This window comes from Salmo trutta, unplaced genomic scaffold (genome assembly GCF_901001165.1).
Source record: "Salmo trutta unplaced genomic scaffold, fSalTru1.1, whole genome shotgun sequence".
Taxonomy (NCBI): Eukaryota; Metazoa; Chordata; class Actinopteri; order Salmoniformes; family Salmonidae; genus Salmo; species Salmo trutta.
The window spans coordinates 3,332,833-3,344,910 of NW_021823043.1; positions in this window are offsets into that span (position 1 = coordinate 3,332,833).

Below are 12,078 nucleotides of genomic sequence, written 5' to 3' on the forward strand. Positions count from 1 at the left end.
GTGTGTGTGTGTGTGTGTGTGTGTGTGTGTGTGTGTGTGTGTGTGTGTGCGTGTTCAGTCAGGAAGTGCAGCTGTGTGGGCTACATATCAGATGTAGATAATTAGACTTAATGAAAGCGGCACATGTCAGTCTTAGAGGAATGGAACAGCATACAGTATAAAGTGTTTCCATCACAGGCCTGCCTGTACTCTGTAGCCATCCACTTTAATGCAGAGTTTTGCATAACGAGCTGTCATCCTCCCAGCGTGGGTGTCTGATCTACGATTGACATGCCCGTAGGCACGCTCAAAGATGGATGAAACTGATATTGGTTTAGTGGTATTAGTTTAGTGGTATTAGTTTAGTGGTATTAGTTTAGTGGTATTAGTTAAGAGGCATTCGTTTAGTGGTATTAGTTTAGTGGTATCACATAGTGGTATTAGTTAAGTGGTATTAGTTTAGTGGTATTAGTTTAGTGGTATCACATAGTGGTATTAGTTAAGTGGTATTAGTTTAGTAGTATTAGTTTAGTGGTATCACATAGTGGTATTAGTTAAGTGGTATTAGTTTAGTAGTATTAGTTTAGTGGTATCACATAGTGGTATTAGTTTAGTGGTATTAGTTTAGTGGTATCACATAGTGGTATTAGTTTAGTGGTATTAGTTTAGTAGTATTAGTTTAGTGGTATTAGATTAGTAGTATTAGTTTAGTAGCATTAGTTTCGTGGTATTAGTTTCGTGGTATTAGTTTAGTAGTATTAGTTTAGTGGTATCACATAGTTGTATTAGTTTAGTAGTAGTATTTTTGTGGTATTAGTTTAGTAGTATTAGTTTAGTGGTATTAGTTTAGTGGTATTAGTTTAGTAGCATTAGTTTCGTGGTATTAGTTTAGTGGTATTAGTTTAGTGGTATCACATAGTTGTATTAGTTTAGTAGTAGTATTTTTGTGGTATTAGTTTAGTAGTATTAGTTTAGTGGTATTAGTTTAGTGGTATTAGTTTAGTAGTATTAGTTTAGTAGTATTAGTTTAGTGGTATTAGTTTAGTGGTATTAGTTTAGTAGTATTAGTTTAGTAGTATTAGTTTAGTGGTATTAGTTTAATGGTATTAGTTTAGTGGTATTAGTTTAATGGTATTGGTTTAGTGGTATTAGTTTAGTGGTATTATTTTATTGGTATTGGTTTATTGGTATTAGTTTATTGGTATTAGTTTAATGGTGCTTGCTATTTGGGGTTTTAGGCTGGGTTTCTGTACAGCACTTTGTTACATCGGCTGATGTAAAAGGGCTTTATAAATACATTTACATTTGCATTTAAGTCATTTAGCAGACGCTCTTATCCAGAGCGACTTACAAATTGAAAAATACATTTGATTGACTGATTGATGGTATTAATTTAGTGGTATTAGTTTAGTGGTATTAGTCCTGTGTAGCTCAGTTGGTAGAGCATGGTGTTTGCAACGCCAGGGTTGTGGATTCGATTCCCACGGGGGACCAGTACGGAGAAAAAATGTATGAAATGTATGCACTCACTACTGTAAGTCGCTCTGGATAAGAGCGTCTGCTAAATGACTAAAATGTAGTATTAGTTTAGTAGTATTACTTTCGTGGTATTAGTTTCATGGTATTGGTTAAGTGGTATTAGTTCGTGGTATCACATAGTTGTATTAGTTTAGTGGTATCAGTTTAGTGGTATTAGTTTAGTGGTATTAGTTTAGTGGTATTAGTTTAGTGGTATTAGTTTAGTGGTATTAGTTTAGTAGTATTAGTTTAGTGGTATTGGTTTAGTGGTATTAGTTTAGTGGTATTAGTTTAGTAGTATTAGTTTAGTAGTATTAGTTTCGTGGTATAACATAGTTGTATTAGTTTAGTAGTATTAGTTTCGTGGTATTAGTTTTGTGGTATTAGTTTAGTAGTATTAGTTTAGTGGTATTAGTTTAGTAGTATTAGTTTAGTGGTATCACATAGTGGTATTAGTTTAGTGGTATTAGTTTAGTGGTATTAGTTTAGTAGTATTAGTTTAGTGGTATTGGTTTAGTGGTATTAGTTTAGTGGTATTAGTTTCGTAGTATAACATAGTTGTATTAGTTTAGTAGTATTAGTTTCGTGGTATTAGTTTAGTGGTATTGGTTTAGTAGTATTAGTTTAGTGGTATTAGTTTAGTGGTATCACATAGTGGTATTAGTTTAGTGGTATTAGTTTCGTGGTATTAGTTTAGTGGTATTAGTTTAGTAGTATTAGTTTCGTGGTATTAGTTTAGTGGTATTGGTTTAGTAGTATTAGTTTCGTGGTATTAGTTTAGTGGTATTGGTTTAGTAGTATTAGTTTTGTGGTATTAGTTTAGTGGTATTAGCTTAGTGGTATTAGTTTAGTGGTATTGGTTTAGTGGTATTAGTTTTGTGGTATCACATAGTTGTATTAGTTTCGTAGTATTAGTTTAGTGGTATTAGTTTAGTAGTATTAGTTTTGTGGTATTAGATTAGTGGTATTAGTTTAGTAGTATTAGTTTAGTGGTATTAGTTTAGTGGTATTGGTTTAGTAGTATTAGTTTCGTGGTATTAGATTAGTGGTATTAGTTTAGTGGTATTAGTTTAGTGGTATTGGTTTAGTGGTATTAGTTTAGTAGTATTAGTTTAGTGGTATTGGTTTAGTTGTATTAGATTAGTGGTATTAGTTTAGTAGTATTAGTTTAGTGGTATTGGTTTAGTGGTATTAGTTTAGTAGTATTAGTTTAGTGGTATTGGTTTAGTTGTATTAGTTTAGTAGTATTAGTTTCGTGGTATTAGTTTAGTGGTATTAGTTTAGTGGTATTAGTTTAGTAGTATTAGTTTAGTGGTATTAGTTTAGTAGTATTAATTTTGTAGTATTAGTTTAGTGGTATCACATAGTTGTATTAGTTTGAAACATATAGTACAATGTACAGTTTTGTAGATCAATTTGCTGTAGATAATCCATAAGACTGCAGGATGTGTTGTTTGTAGAAAGAAGGTTGATGACACTGGATTGTAACTACTAGACATACGTATGTACAGTTGAAGTCGGAAGTTTACATACACCTTAGCCAAATACATTTAAACTCAGTATTTCACAATTCCTGACATTTAATCCAAGTAAAAAGTCCCTGTGTTAGGTCAGTTAGGATCACCACTTTATTTTAAGAATGTGAAATGTCAGAATAATAGTAGAGAGAATGATTTATTTCAGCTTTTATTTCTTTCATCACATTCCCAGTGGGTCAGAAGTTTACATACACTCAATTAGTATTTGGTAGCATTGCCTTTAAATTGTTTAACTTGGGTCAAACGTTTCGGGTAGCCTTCCACAAGCTTCCCACAATAAGTTGGGTGAATTTTGGCCCATTCCTCCTGACAGAGCTGGTGTAACTGAGTCAGGTTTGAAGGTAGGCCTTGAAATACATCCACAGGTACTCCTCCAATTGATTCAAATGATGTCAATAAGCCTATCAGAAGCTTCTGAAGCCATGACATAATTTTCTGGAATTTTCCAAGCTGTTTAAAGGCACAGTCAACTTAGTGTATGTAAACTTCTGACCCACTGGAATTGTGATACAGTGAATTATAAGTGAAATAATCTGTCTGTAAACAATTGTTGGAAAAATGTCAAATTACTTGATGTCCTAACCGACTTGCCAAGACTATAGTTTGGTAACAAGAAATTTGTGGAGTGGTTGAAAAACAAGTTTTAATGACTCCAACCTAAGTGTATGTAAACGTCCGACTTCAACTGTATCTTACTTACAATAACGTTTACAGGCATGTAAATATTTGTATATTTTTCCATTTGTTTGCTGGTAAATATTTGAAACCTGCTCAAATTGGCTGTAAATGTAGACATTTGCATACTAAATGTATTCATTGCAGGTTCCATTTTCAACTGACTGAAATTGACTGTTCAGTTGCCCAGTTCCTTTCTGGTCCTTCCCTAGCCAGTAATATTTTGTGCCAAATTCAAAATCAAAGTTTAGGCCAGGGTTGGTATGGAATTGGACTTTGGTTTCTAGTTAGTGTTTGCATATCTGGAGGTTGTAGATTTGTGTACGTAATATGGCAGAAGTGTCCCGGAGCCCATTACACAGCAGGGTTGAGTCATCACCATATTGATACACCTATCCAAGCCCCATCAGGTCAAACACTACAAAGATAGAGTTGGGGTTAAAGGCCTTATTAAACTGGGTAAAAAAAAATATAATTTACTTCTCAGCCTGTAGGGCTTCCAACTAAACCAGGTCCATGTTATTGAAAATGAAGTATCCTTTATGTTTGCTTTTCCATTCCATCACCCCTGACTGAGACTGGCTGCCTGTCGAGGACAAGTGATGGGAAGAACTAACCGCAGAACCTGTCTCTTGATTCTCCCTCTTCCCTCTCTCCTCATCCTTTCACTCTTTCTCTCCTCACCCTCCAGACCAAATTCTGCATCTGGTGACGTCTGCCCAACAATCTGCCCATTCATCCCCTCCTCCATCTCATCACATCATTTAAAGCTACTGTTATTGTCATGTTGTCATTATCTTCTAATTAAGTTTGCTAGCCATATCATACTGGGCACATAATGTGAGATACACAGATTAACTAAAAACACTAGCACTACAAACACACAGAACAAAGAGAGCAGCAGTGCATGGACTTCGCTGTCTCCCTCTTCAAGTCCCCCTTCCTATTGAGAACAAGTGGCAGACAGAGCCTCCCAACAACACAGCACCCACCTCTCTATTCCGCACACCAGAATTAAGTATTTCAGTCTGATTGCCATGTGAGTAAACAAAAAAGTCTGAAAATAAATGAATGACACGCCTGTAACACAAAAAGATAAAAGTGTATATATACTGCTCAAAAAAATAAAGGGAACACTTAAACAACACATCCTAGATCTGAATGAAAGAAATAATCTTATTAAATACTTTTTTCTTTACATAGTTGAATGTGCTGACAACAAAATCACACAAAAATAATCAATGGAAATCCAATTTATCAACCCATGGAGGTCTGGATTTGGAGTCACACTAAAAATTAAAGTGGAAAACCACACTACAGGCGGATCCAACTTTGATGTAATGTCCTTAAAACAAGTCAAAATGAGGCTCAGTAGTGTGTGTGGCCTCCACGTGCCTGTATGATCTCCCTACAATGCCTGGGCATGCTCCTGATGAGGTGGTGGATGGTCTCCTGAGGGATCTCCTCCCAGACCTGGACTAAAGCATCCGCCAACTCCTGGACAGTCTGTGGTGCAACGTGGCGTTGGTGGATGGAGCGAGACATGATGTTCCAGATGTGCTCAATTGGATTCAGGTCTGGGGATCGGGCGGGCCAGTCCATAGCATCAATGCCTTCCTCTTGCAGGAACTGCTGACACACTCCAGCCACATGAGGTCTAGCATTGTCTTGCATTAGGAGGAACCCAGGGCCAACCGCACCAGCATGTGGTCTCACAAGGGGTCTGAGGATCTCATCTCGGTACCTAATGGCAGTCAGGCTACCTCTGGCGAGCACATGGAGGGCTGTGCGGCCCCCCAAAGAAATGCCACCCCACACCATGACTGACCCACCGCCAAACCGGTCATGCTGGAGGATGTTGCAGGCAGCAGAACGTTCTCCACGGCGTCTCCAGACTCTGTCACGTCTGTCAGGTGCTCAGTGTGAACCTGCTTTCATCTGTGAAGAGCACAGGGCGCCAGTGGCGAATTTGCCAACCTTGGTGTTCTCTGGCAAATGCCAAACGTCCTGCACGGGGCTTTGTGATGGCCACTCCAATACCTTGACTTTGTTGTCCTTAAGCTATTTTGCCACAACTTTGGAAGTATGCTTGGGGTCATTGTTCATTTGGAAGACCCATTTGCAACCAAGCTTTAACTTCCTGACTGATGTCTTGAGATGTTGCTTCAATATATCCACATAATTTTCCTACCTCATGATGCCATCTATTTTGTGAAGTGCACCAGTCCCTCCTGCAGCAAAGCACCCCCACAACATAATGCTGCCACCCCGTGCTTCACGGTTGGGATGGTGTTCTTCGGCTTGCAAGCCTTCCCCTTTTTCCTCCAAACATAATGATGGTCATTATGGCCAAACAGTTCTATTTTTTGTTTCATCAGACCAGAGGACATTTCTCCAAAAAGTACGATCTTTGTCCCCATGTGCAGTTGCAAACCACAGTCTGTCTTTTTTATGGTGGTTTTTGAGCAGTGGCTTCTTCCTTGCTGAGCGGCCTTTCAGGTTATGTCGATATAGGACTCGTTTTACTGTGGATATAGATACTTTTGTACCTGTTTCCTCCAGCATCTTCACAAGGTCCTTTGCTGTTGTTCTGGGATTGATTTGCACTTTTCGCACCAAAGTACGTTCATCTCTAGGAGACTGAACGCGTCTCCTTCCTGAGCGGTATGACGGCTGCGTGTTTCCATGGTGGTTTATACTTGCGTACTATTGTTTGTACAGATGAACTGAGGGAATTACAAGTTAAATAATCTGTCTGTAAACAATTGTTGGAAAAATTTCTTGTGTCATGCAAAAAGTAGATGTCCTAACCGACTTGCCAAAACTATAGTTTGTTAACAAGACCTTTGTGGAGTGGTTGAAAAACGAGTTTTAATGACTCCAACCTAAGTGTATGTAAACTTCCCACTTCAACTGTACCTATTATTCTGTCATGGTTCAATTTGGTCTGCATTGACTTCCAGTGGCCTGTTTCCTGACTTATTTTGCCATGTGAAGATGAGAGAGTTTTCTTTCAAAACAGTCATGTGGACGGACCATTATTTCCCAACCCTGCTAAATGCACCCTCATGTCCCCCCCAGAACCCCAGAACCGTGAACCCTGGTCAGTAAAATGCCTAAACCCCAACCAGGGGCTCAGGGAAACCACAACCATACCTCAGGGGGACAGTTGGTTCAAACAACCACTCTCACAAACCCACCATTATCTGCAATTGACTGTGGACATTTGCTTTTCAAATATGTGAGCACTTAATCATCAGAGAGGTAGTGGGGGGGGGGAGAGAGAGAGAGAGAGAGAGAGAGAGAGAGAGAGAGAGAGAGAGAGAGAGAATGATAAATTAGAGAGAATAAGAGAGCCAGCCAAGAACCTGGCTTCTCCAGCCTGTTTCCTTCTCTTCACCAGTCGCCCTTGACCTTTACCCAGGGAACAGTCTGGTCTGGGAGACTGTGTTCATGCCCGTTGTAGACTCCATAATGGCTGGCTGGGAGGACAAGATTGATTGCTCTCCCAGGGTAATCTGTCCCAGGCACTTTGAAGCAATCCGCTCTTCCTCTCCCTCCTTCCTTCTTCGCCCTCCCTCCATCATGACAGCTGATGTCACTGAAAGCTCACTCTGCCCAGATTTAAAAAAAAACATTCATGTAATTGGTTGGCCGCTGACCTTTTGAGTGTCACTGGCAGTAAGATCGCCCGTTATGGATATTGATATGATAGGAGAGGGATGATGAATTAAACATATTGATATGATAGGAGAGGGATGATGAATTAAACATATTGATATGAGAGGAGAGGGATGAGGAATTAAACATTTTGATATAATAGGAGAGGGATGAGGAATTAAACATATTGATATGAGAGGAGAGGGATGAGGAATTAAACATATTGATATGATAGGAGAGGGATGAGGAATTAAACATATTGATATGAGAGGAGAGGGATGATGAATTAAACATATTGATATGATAGGAGAGGGATGATGAATTAAACATATTGATATGATAGGAGAGGGATGATGAATTAAACATATTGATATGATAGGAGAGGGATGATGAATTAAACATATTGATATGATAGGAGAGGGATGAGGAATTAAACATATTGATATGATAGGAGAGGGATGATGAATTAAACATATTGATATGATAGGAGAGGGATGATGAATTAAACATATTGATATGAGAGGAGAGGGATGATGAATTAAACATATTGATATAATAGGAGAGGGATGATGAATTAAACATATTGATATGATAGGAGAGGGATGAGGAATTAAACATATGCTATTCTCTGATTAACGGTTTGTGTTTGTGTGTGTTTAGGGGAATGGGGTGGTGTTAGAAGGTTGTGTCTCGGCGTTGTTGGCTGAATTTTCAGGGACACTGTGATTGTGATGGATTGTTTGACTGATAAAGTGAATATGTCTGTTTATGAATCTCTCTGTTTAACTGAACTTCCTCTCTATAACTTGCTTCCTCTAGTGTCCAAGTGGCATGTGCTGAAGTCTCTAAGAAGCTACGGGTTGGCTGTAGATCGAATGAAACAAAAGGAAGAAGCCATTCCCAGACCGTACACTCCAGTACATGGCCCATGAAGATAGAATGAAAGTGAAAGTCGTTCCTTTCAAGACGTATTGCAGCCGTTTCAGATGTAATGAAACATCCCTGGTGTCCCTGGCTTCTCTCAAGGCTCTGACTGTGATCTCATTGTGTCTTTCTATTCGTCACCACCTCTCCCCTGCTGCAGAGTGAAATCCTGCCCTGTGCAATCAGTGTTTTTGTCTGTTCGGCTGCCAAGACTAAGTGCCCTGGATGTACAGATCTCTATCACATTTAGCAGCAAGGCCCGCAGAGAGCAATCTCTCAGTTTAACCGTGTGCGTGTGTCTCTCTCTCTCTCTCTCTGTGTGTGTGTGTGTGTGTGTGTGTGTGTGTGTGTGTGTGTGTGTGTGTGTGTGTGTGTGTGTGTGTGTGTGTGTGTGTGTGTGTGTGTGTGTGTGTGTGTGTGTGTGTGTGTGTGTGTGTGTGTGTGTGTGTGTGCGTGCGTGCATTCTTGCGAGCTTGTGTCTGTGTTTGTGTTCATTCCTCACGGGACCTACTGAGCCACAGCTTGTTTGCATTTCTCTGTAGTCGTCTTCTAGACAAATGGCTTTCGACACGGCCTGAACCCAATCCAAACACCCATCTGCCGTCCCACCCTGCCTGATAAGATGTCTGCTGACTGCTGAGAGTTCTCTAGTTGAGATCTGCTCATCTCAAAATCTCTACAGTCTGTCTTCACTCCTCGTAACCAGGTCTCCTCGTAACCTGGAATATCTACTTCACCAAATAATAATAGCCGGCTAACCATTAATGACTGAGCTATGAGCTGTTACAGCTTGTATTGGCCGGCATATCACTTCACACGGCTGGGGAAAGGAAAAAACTCAGCCAGGAGCATTACATACTAATGTAGACATATTTCCTCCTGCCGCACCGAGTCGTATCTGACTCATTGTTCAACAGCCTTGAAGGTCTTTACAGGGGTTTAAATATTCTTGAGGGTGATGCTGGTTGACACTAATACAGCCACCCATGCACCCCCCACCCTGGCTAGCCCTCTCAGCCACCCATGGAGTCTCCACCCTGGCTATAACTCTCAGCGTCCCATGGACAGAGGACACCCACCCTGGCTAGCACTCTCAGCGTCCCATGGACAGTGGACACCCACCCTGGCTAGCACTCTCAGCCTCGCATGGACAGTGGACACCCACCTTGGGTCTTTGATGGTGGGCAGTGGGACTGTAGTTGTTGGAGACCTAGTAGGGGGGAGAAGGCCGAGTAGAACCCCACAGATGAGGCCACAAGCTGGGGTTGGACAGAGCCAAGGCTAAGGCAGAGAACCATGGGAGCTGGAGCTTTGATAGTGGGAGAACAAATAACAGACCCCCACAGATGGGACCCTGAGGTGGGGTTGGAGGGAGATGAGGCTGGGGTGGCGAACCATAAAACCAGGTTCTGCTCTAGAACTTTATGTCCCTAGCCATTGGGCACACACAGGTTGAATCAACATTGTTTCCAGTCTATCTAAAAAGGTGGAGGCCCCTTACAAATCAAATCAAATCAAATCAAATGTATTTATATAGCCCTTCGTATATCAGCTGAAATCTCAAAGTGCTGTACAGAAACCCAGCCTAAAATCCCAAACAGCAAGCAATGCATGTGAAAGAAGCACGGTGGCTGGGAAAAACTCCCTAGGAAAAACTCCTGAGAAAGGCCAAAAACCTAGGAAGAAACCTAGAGAGGAACCAGGCTATGAGGGGTGGCCAGTCCTCTTCTGGCTGTGCCGGGTGGATATTATAACAGAACATGGTCAAGATGTTAAAATGTTCGTAAATGACCAGCATGGTCAAATAATAATAATCATAGTAGTTGTCGAGGGTGCAACAAGCACGTCCGGTGAACAGGCCAGGGTTCCGTAGCCGCAGGCAGAACAGTTGAAACTGGAGCAGCAGCATGGCCAGGTGGACTGGGGACAGCAAGGAGTCATCATGCCAGGTAGTCCTGAGGCATGGTCCTAGGGCTCAGGTCCTCCGAGAGAAAGAAAGAAAGAGAGAAAGAGAGAATTAGAGAGAGCATATTTACATTCACACAGGACACCGGATAAGACAAGAGAATACTCCAGATGTAACAGACTGACCCTAGCCCCCCGACACATAAACTACTGCAGCATAAATACTGGAGGCTGAGACAGGAGGGATCAGAAGACACTGTGGCCCCATCCGATGATACCCCCGGACAGGGCCAAACAGGCAGGATATAACCCCACCCACTTTGCCAAAGCACAGCCCCCACACCACTAGAGGGATATCTACAACCACCAACTTACCGTCCGAAGACAAGGCCGAGTATAGCCCACAAAGATCTCCAACACGGCACAACCCAAGGGGGGGGTGCCAACCCAGACAGGAAGACCACGTCAGTGGCTCAACCTACTCAAGTGACGCACCCCTCCCATGGACGGCATGGAAGAACACCAGTAAGTCAGTGACTCAGCCCCTGTAAAAGGGTTAGAGGCAGAGAATCCCAGTGGGAAGAGGGGAACCGACAAGGCAGAGACAGCAAGGGCGGTTCGTTGCTCCAGCCTTTCCGTTCACCTTCACACTCCTGGGCCAGACTATACTTAATCATAGGACCTACTGAAGAGATAAGTCTTCAGTAAAGACTTAAAGGTTGAGACTGAGTCTGCGTCTCTCACATGGGTAGGCAGACCATTCCATAAAAATGGAGCTCTATAGGAGAAAGCCCTACCTCCAGCCGTTTGCTTAGAAATTCTAGGGACAATTAGGAGGCCTGCGTCTTGTGACCGTAGCGTACGTGTAGGTATGTACGGCAGGACCAAATCGGAAAGATAGGTAGGAGCAAGCCCATGTAATGCTTTGTAGGTTAGCAGTAAAACCTTGAAATCAGCCCTTGCCTTAACAGGAAGCCAGTGTAGGGAGGCTAGCACTGGAGTAATATGATCAAATTTTTTGGTTCTAGTCAGGATTCTAGCAGCCGTATTTAGCACTAACTGAAGTTTGTTTAGTGCTTTATCCGGGTAGCCGGAAAGTAGAGCATTGCAGTAGTCGAGCCTAGAAGTAACAAAAGCATGGATTAATTTTTCTGCGTCATTTTTGGACAGAAAGTTTCTGATTTTTGCAATGTTACGTAGATGGAAAAAAGCTGTCCTTGAAGCAGTCTTGATATGTTCTTCAAAAGAGAGATCAGGGTCCAGAGTAACGCCGAGGTCCTTCACAGTTTTATTTGAGACGACTGTACAACCATCCAGATTAATTGTCAGATTCAACAGAAGATCTCTTTGTTTCTTGGGACCTAGGACAAGCATCTCTGTTTTGTCCGAGTTTAAAAGTAGAAAATTTGCAGCCATCCACTTCCTTATGTCTGAAACACAGGCTTCTAGCGAGGGCAATTTTGGGGCTTCACCATGTTCATTGAAATGTACAGCTGTGTGTCGTCCGCATAGCAGTGAAATTTAACATTATGTTTTCGAATGACATCCCCAAGAGGTAAAATATATAGTGAAAACAATAGTGGTCCTAGAACGGAACCTTGAGGAACACCGAAATTTACAATTGATTTGTCAGAGGACGAACCATTCACAGAGACAAACTGATATCTTCCGACAGATAAGATCTAAACCAGGCCAGAACTTGTCCATGTAGACCAATTTGGGTTTCCAATCTCTCCAAAAGAATGTGGTGATCGATGGTATCAAAAGCGGCACTAAGATCTAGGAGCATGAGGACACTTCACTGTTATGATGCAAAAATACTAGCGAAATGCATAGCACTCAGAATTAAAAGGGTTTTACCAGGTATTGTTCATCCTTA